General features: G+C 44.5%; 1 protein-coding gene across 3 annotated transcripts in view; it reads left to right on the forward strand.

Annotated features, from left to right (window-relative positions):
* LOC125039399 (myocyte-specific enhancer factor 2-like) overlaps positions 1–7,500 on the forward strand; it is a 349,376-nt gene that overhangs the window by 174,392 nt on the left and 167,484 nt on the right. The window contains exon 1 of one of the 3 annotated variants that reach the window (XM_047633262.1): positions 835–966. The exons of the other annotated variants lie outside the window; for them this stretch is intronic. The gene's annotated coding sequence lies outside the window, so the exon portion shown is untranslated. Of the gene's footprint in view, positions 1–834; positions 967–7,500 lie in introns of those variants that run through there. 3 annotated transcript variants of the gene reach the window in all.

Here is a 7,500-nt window from a genome sequence, read left to right on the forward strand (position 1 = left end):
GAGTGCCTTTCCATGCATTCAGGAGCATATGGCACGACGTTCGCCTCTGTGACCTGCTGCCGGAGAGGTGACAGTCGCTCGCTCGACTCGGGCAGGAAGACATTGTTAATCGCGCTTCGCTGCTTCCCTTTTTGTTCGTTTTCCGTCCGCGAACGGGGGAAGAATGAGACACAATCGCAAATCCCGGCGCGGGCCCTGGGGGAGAAAGGGAGAGTCACCGGGGGCCGCCGAGGTCGGAGGGAGGAGCTTAGCTGACCTCGCGTCAGGTCACGGACCTAGGGGCGCAAGCCACTCACAGCGGAGCCAGGGGACTTCGGACTCTATGCAGTCACTACTTTGGGATGATATTTGCTGTGATGTTAGCTGGAAAAAAACTATTAAAGTCTTTCCAGGAGAGGTCAGACGCCGGGCAGAGAGGCGGATGCCCACGAGGGCGAAAGATAGCCTTTTCACCTTTTGGACCATTTGTTTTTATACCAAATATGGAAATGGAAACACGCTAAAAAGGGAACCGATTCAAGGGAGCCCTGGACTGGCCTAAGGGACACAACCCTCGCCCGCGTGGAAAGTGGGGCATGACCCGCAGTCCAGGCGTGCACAAGGTCGAATTTCGCGTGACGTGCGATGACGCGGGTTGTTTGCAAGCGCGACGCGGGCAAGGACAGGTCACGGCCGACAAGTGGCTGAGTCTACCTGTGCTGACCTAGGATACCTAGACGGCCGCGTCTTCTCTCCTGCAAGTGATGCTCACCTTAGTTCAGGTGATAAACAAGTGCTTGCGACCCTGTGTTCAGCTTTTTTTTTTTTGCGATCTGTGAACAGTGACGAATGGAAGTGTATGTGAACGCAACTTCGACGTTTTGTGCTTTGGAGGAAATGACCGTGGAATAGAGAGAGATTGGCATCGCTCGGAAATAGAAGTGCTTTGTGTCTGGATTATATGGAGCAACAACGTCTGTGAGAAAGGTTTGTGGATCTGCGCGGCATTGGCTTGGCCTCAGCAAGTTTTTTTGTGTGTGTATAGATTATGGATGATTTCTTTATATCATTAACATTTCAATTTTGCATCAGAAAATGAAAAAAACAACAACAAAAGCAACAACAAAGAAGCGTAACCAAAAATATGAATTCTTGAAACTGCTTCTGTGATTGTTATGATTCTGTGCTCTTCCAAAGTGTTTTTTAACATCAGAAAACACCCATAAAGGCTGTTGCAGGCATATGTGCGAACATGCGATGGACCAGCGTATGTATTTACGTCTTACTTACACTTGAAATAAAACCAAGATGACGCAAGGAAATTAAAAAAAGGATTTTTGACTCTGACATTTTCTTATCTTGAAACTATTGAATTTATTTTTTTAAAACTTTTTTTGTTTGTGTTTTGAGACGCAGACTCTTCCTCTTTGGCGTATTTTTTGCATTAGTATTTGGAGTTTATTTATACGTTTGGTGTTCTTAGAGGTGATTATCCATGATGCGTATCACGTGAAAATGGTAGTTGTAGGAATCTTAGTTCACAGCGTCCTTTGTGATTTTAGCTTTAGCATTATTCTACTGCGATATTTTTAAACTACATTTTTTATTTGCCTGATTGCTGTTTTCACGTCTGTTTGCTGAAATTAATGTCTATATATTTGTATGTTCACTTGTAATTATATTTTCCCAGAGATGACGTTTTTGAAATTTCGTAAAATCGTTCGCTGATACAGATCATAAAAGAGTAGTTCAATGAATAGCTGATATGTGAAAAATTCTTCGAGTAATCTTAGTTCAAAAACTTGAAAAAGTTTGCCCAACAATTGTTTGGTTCTCGCTAACGCTTGGTGTCCCCTTGCATAGAGTGTATCATAGAAAACGTATCACAAAGCACCGAGGCAAAAGTGTTATTCTAGGGGTGACTCAAAGGAAATGTGAAAAAGAGGTGCATTCGCCTATATGCGTAGATCTGTTTTATCCTGGTGTGATGTAGTATTTTATGGGATTGTTTGTGCCATGGCGATGGATGTGGCTTGAATTATTTGAAAATCACTAATTTCTTTTTATGTCATCATGGACAAATAACCAAATTATGATAACGATTTTTTTTGCAGTAATTGTGGTTTGCATACTAATACAAAATATAAAACTAACATATTAAAAAAAAAAAAAAAAAAAATATCAACAGGTTTTCGCTTTATCGGAACAGAAGGAGGGTTAGTCAATTTACTGGAATCAAAATTAATGAGCCATACTTAGCATAATTACAGTCCGTGCTCATTGTGAGTCGGCCAACCGAGCATTCATCAGCTGTTTTCCAATTCGAAATTCGGCCGTCAGTCACCGTGCACACCGCGAGAGTCGTTTGTTATGAAGCGAGAATGATGAACAGACAGGTTGTCCGGGTAGCTGTGGGCGTGGGCGCGGGCGCGTGGGTGGCGTTGGGGGTCGACTGCAGGGGGCCTTTGAGCGTGGTGGGCGGGGGCGTGAGGGCGGGGTTGGAGACGCGGAGGCGATAAGGAACCCCCCAGACTGAGGCGTTTTGTAGTGTGTTGGGAGAGTGCCGCGGTTTTGACTTGTTGTTGCCATGAAGGGGTGGGTGGGGGTGGATGGGGTATGGGGGCCGCAAGACCACACAGAAACGAAGGACAGATCGGATTCAGTGTTTTATTGATATTTAGTCAATTTTCAAGTTAGAGATTTAACTGTTTGCAAGCTTAGATGTGATGGGACGGGGTCTTATTCATGTGCATTAAATCACACAGCGAGCATGGCGAAATAACGAGCCCAGCTAGTGTTGTTTGGGCGTTGCGGGAGAGGGGAGGGGAAGCGAGGGGGGGCAGGGTTGATGCATACCCTCTCCGCCTATTCCCTGCTCCCTACCTCCTACCCCCTACCCTCCCTCCTCCCTCCTCCCTCCTTTTCTCTTCCCCTCCCTACTGCCCTCCCCCCTCCACATCCTACCCAACCGCTTATTAATACAGGTGTGTGTAGCAACCGCAGGGTGTCCCAGGCAGGACCTTAGTGTAGGATCACTACCGTGCCCTCGCCATTTCCCCGTCGGAGTCTCCCCAGCGAAGCAGCATTGGGCACCGTCGGCGAAGGACAGGGCAGGAGTCGCGCGTGTGTGGTGTAAGTAGCCGCGAGCGAGAGAGGTGTTGGATAGCGCTGTTTTGAGAATGTGCGAGGTGCAGTGCTGATGATGATGTGATCGTTGTGGGTGCGTTATATTTATTGGAGAATATGAAATATGTGTATTTTAAAACCTGAAGGCAGGTGCGGTACCTGCTGATTTATATAGATATTTTATATGTAAAACAGTGTTATATTTGAATTCTAATATAACACTTTGTTAAATATGTGTGTGTGTGTGTGTGTGTGTGTGTATGTGTATGTGTGTGTGTGTGTGTGTGTGTGTGTGTGTGTGTGTGTGTGTGTGTGTGTGTGTGTGTGTGTGTGTGTATTATATATATATATATATATATATATATATATATATATATATATGTACACACACACACACACACACACACACACACACACACACACACACACACACACACACACACACACATATGTACACATATTCATATACACATACACATATACATTAACATATACATATACATATACATATGCATAAACATATATGTATATATATATACATATGCATATACATATGCATATATATATATATATATATACATATATATATAATATCTATATACATATGCATATATAGATATATATGTATGTATGTATGTAGTATGTGTGTGTGTGTGTGTGTGTGTGTGTGTGTGTGTGTGTGTGTGTGTGTGTGTGTGTTCTTGTATATATTTTTGTCATGTTTGTGTTTGTCTGTCTCTGTCTGTCTGTCTGTCTGTCTGTGTGCACGCGTCTGCTTCTGTTTGTATGACAGCGTGGTGTTGATTAAAATAATCGCATCCTGAGATAAATGTAGATTAAAGTGGCTAATGGTTCGAGGAAGTAGTCATAAAAGCAGGTGAGATGATATTGAATGGTTATAACTGAGCTACAATTCTTATGTAGGTGATAATCCAAATATTATAGTAACCCCGAAGTAAAGAATTACAGAAAACGGTGATTTTCCAATTTTACCGGTAACTGAGCCAATTGTTGAACGCGTTTTTTTTTTTTTTTTTTTTTTTACTTGTTTTCCCAATTAGCATTATGATCAAGACAACGACCAGTTTGTAAAACGAACACTCCTAGGATTATTATCTAGACTTTCTGGCCAATGATTAGATTCAGAATTAGAGGATAGCTTATATTACCAACGCATATGATAAAATGTGTAATATTCATTCCTCCATATACACTATAATCAAATGGCTTTTACGAAAATAAAAAAAAACTTTCAAAAGGGAAACCATCTGCTTTGCATTGTGGTTACATGGCCTAAATGACCCGGAAGCTGCGGTGACTTGGCCATGAATTTAATTAGATGGCCGCTTAATTAGTGATGATTGGCGTTGATTGGAAAGTGTCATGATCGCTGGACGTTACGCACAGGGAGACGCGATGGCAGCGATCGTGGGCCAGAGAAGGGTTTGGTTTCCCTTCTTGTTTTGTGTAGGATTTTTTTTATTTTTTTTTTCGGTGAGGATGTGGAGATCGAAACGCCCGTTGTGTGTCGGGGATTAAGTTGTGTTTATATCTTTCTTTCTCTGTTGTGTGTTTATGTCTCGTTTATTTGTTTTATTATGGTTTTAGACACACACACACACACACACACACACACACACACACACACACACACACACACACACACACACACACACACACACACACACACACACACACACACACACACACACACACACACACACACACACACACACACACACACACAAAAGCATGTTCGTGTCTGGATTTATGTGATATTTATTGGTGATATAGACTATTTGTTAGTTATGGTACCAGAATGCTTCTTGTTTTTTGATAACTAAACACGAATTGTTTCAAAATATGATAAAAAATACACCAGATTTCCACCTGAATGGCGAAGGGCGTAACCTTGGGTGTTAAAAGGTGTATAAGAAATTAATATTAGATAAATATTACATTACCAACAACCTCTCGTCACCATCGCCCCCTCCACCTCCCACGCACATCATAATTTCCTTTCATATTCATCACCGAGAAAAGGGTTAGAGTGAAGTCAAGTTCACTTTTTTTTTTTTTGTTTTTTTTTTTGGCAAACGCCCCCCCCCCCTCTTTTTTGCTTTCGTCTGCCTCCCCCCTCCTCTCTCTCTCTCTCTCTCTCTCTCTCTCTCTCTCTCTCTCTCTCTCTCTCTCTCTCTCTCTCTCTCTCTCTCTCTCTCTCTCTCTCCCTCCCTCCCTCCCTCCCTCCCTCCCTCCCTCCCTCTCTCTCCCTCTCTCTCCCTCTCTCTCCCTCTCTCGCCCTCTCTCGCCCTCTCTCTCCCTCTCTCTCCCTCTCTCTCCCTCTCTCTCCCTCTCTCTCTCTCTCTCTCTCTCTCCCTCTCTCATCTCTCTCTCTCTCTCTCTCTCTCTCTCTCTCTCTCTCTCTCTCTCTCTCTCTCTCTCTCTCTCTCTCACTCTCTCTCACACTCTCTCTCTCTCTCTCTCTCTCTCTCTCTCTCTCTCTCTCTCTCTCTCTCTCTCTCTCTCTCTCTCTCTCTCTCTCTCTCTCTCTCTCTCTCGTCTCCTTCACTCCCACCTTTTCTCTCTCTTCCTGTATCTCCCGTGTTCTCCCTCCCTCCCTCTCTCTTGTTCTCTCTCTCTGTTTCCCATTCTCTCCTCGCCTCTTTTTCGCAGCCCTCAGCCTGGAGCCAGTGATGCATGAGGCACAGCTTGGTCAACTACACAGATGTTGGCGGTGGTTGGGATCGGCCAGGGAGGCGGGGCTGGGAGGGGGGCCGGGAAGGGGGGCCGGGGCGCTGTCAGAGAGGGAGAGGAATATTGGGTAGATTTTTTTGGATAATGTGGGATATGCACTTTCAATTTGTTGGTGGTAACGCCGTTCATGTGGTGTGAATGGGTGTTTTGTTTTTGTTGGTGTGTATGTATACTAGCATAGATGCAAGCGTAAAAACACACGCACGCACGCAGGCTGATGATAATATATATATATATATATATATATATATATATATATATATATATATGACACAAACACAGTAACGTGTACACAAAGAAGAAAGGAAAACAGCCGCAGTAAATTTCATTTCTTACTGTGGCTGATTTCATTTCATATATGTATCTGTGTGTGTGTGTATATATATATATATATATATATATATATGTATATATATATTATACACACACACACACACACACACACACACACACACACACACACACACACACACACACACACACACACACACACACACACACCGGTTTACTTTCTATTCTCCGAGTCCAAAGTATACGCAAGCCTCGATACTTTCTTTCAGGTCATTATAGTGTTCAAGAGTATGGAACGCCTTCAAAGTTTTCTGAATTTAGAACTTTCATAAACTTGGTTCGTGATACAGTCTATTTTTAGCCCACAATTATACTGGACTTTGCACCTTCAAACTCGTATTGTTAATCTGGGCAAGTTGAGCGTTCAGAATAAACGGGGAAGTCATTAAAAGCGGCGGCGAGAAGGACTAGCTCCTCTGCCCCGCGGGGAAGAGGAGGAGGGAGGTGGGGGTGGAGGTGGAGGTGGGGGTGGGGGTGGGGGTGGAGGTGGAGGTAGAGGTAGAGGTAGAGGTGGAGGTAGAAGTAGAGGTGGAGGTGGAGGAGGATGGTGAAGGTGGAGGAAGAGATATAGGAAAAGGAGGAGGAAGGGAGGGAGGGAGGGAAGGGGTGTAGGAGGGGGAGGATAGATGATAGAGGAAAAAGAATAAGAAGGAGGAGAAGAGGGCAGAGAAGGAGAAGGGGGAGGAAAAGATCTAAGAGGAGGTGGAGGAAAAGGGTAAACGAGGAGGTAAACGAGGAGGAGGACGAGGAGGACGCTTGACGTTACCATGGTAACTGTGACGTCATCGGGATGTATGCAGTCACTGGACCGCTTTCTCCTCTTTTGAACGGCGATGGATGTTCTCCTGAATGACATAGGCTCTCGCTTGTGCGTGGCGGAATGGCCAGGCAGGGGAGGTGGAACGGAAGTGTCCATCTCGCGTGGCCACAGTGGATGGTGGGGCTGCTTTGCGTGGCCATGTCGGGTGGAATCTGGGTCATCGTGGTGTATGGGGGGGGGGGGGAGGTATGTGTGTGTGTGTGTGTGTGTGTGTGTGTGTGTGTGTGTGTGTGTGTGTGTATGTGTGTGTGTGTGTGTGGTGAGTGGAGGTGTTTTTTGTTTGTTTGTGTTTGTGTGAGATGGCTCGGGCTGCTTCTTAGAACAGAGGGAATTTATTGGTGCCTGTCACTCTAAGCCCTGTGGAGGAACACAACGAAGATCTATTATGCATCCGTTTAGGTAAATCGTTAATGTCATATGTCAGTTTCACAATCTTTCCTTCAGTTCTGTTGCTCGTCTGGAGGCCAAGT

This window comes from Penaeus chinensis, chromosome 27 (assembly GCF_019202785.1).
Source record: "Penaeus chinensis breed Huanghai No. 1 chromosome 27, ASM1920278v2, whole genome shotgun sequence".
In the NCBI taxonomy this organism is placed as follows: Eukaryota; Metazoa; Arthropoda; class Malacostraca; order Decapoda; family Penaeidae; genus Penaeus; species Penaeus chinensis.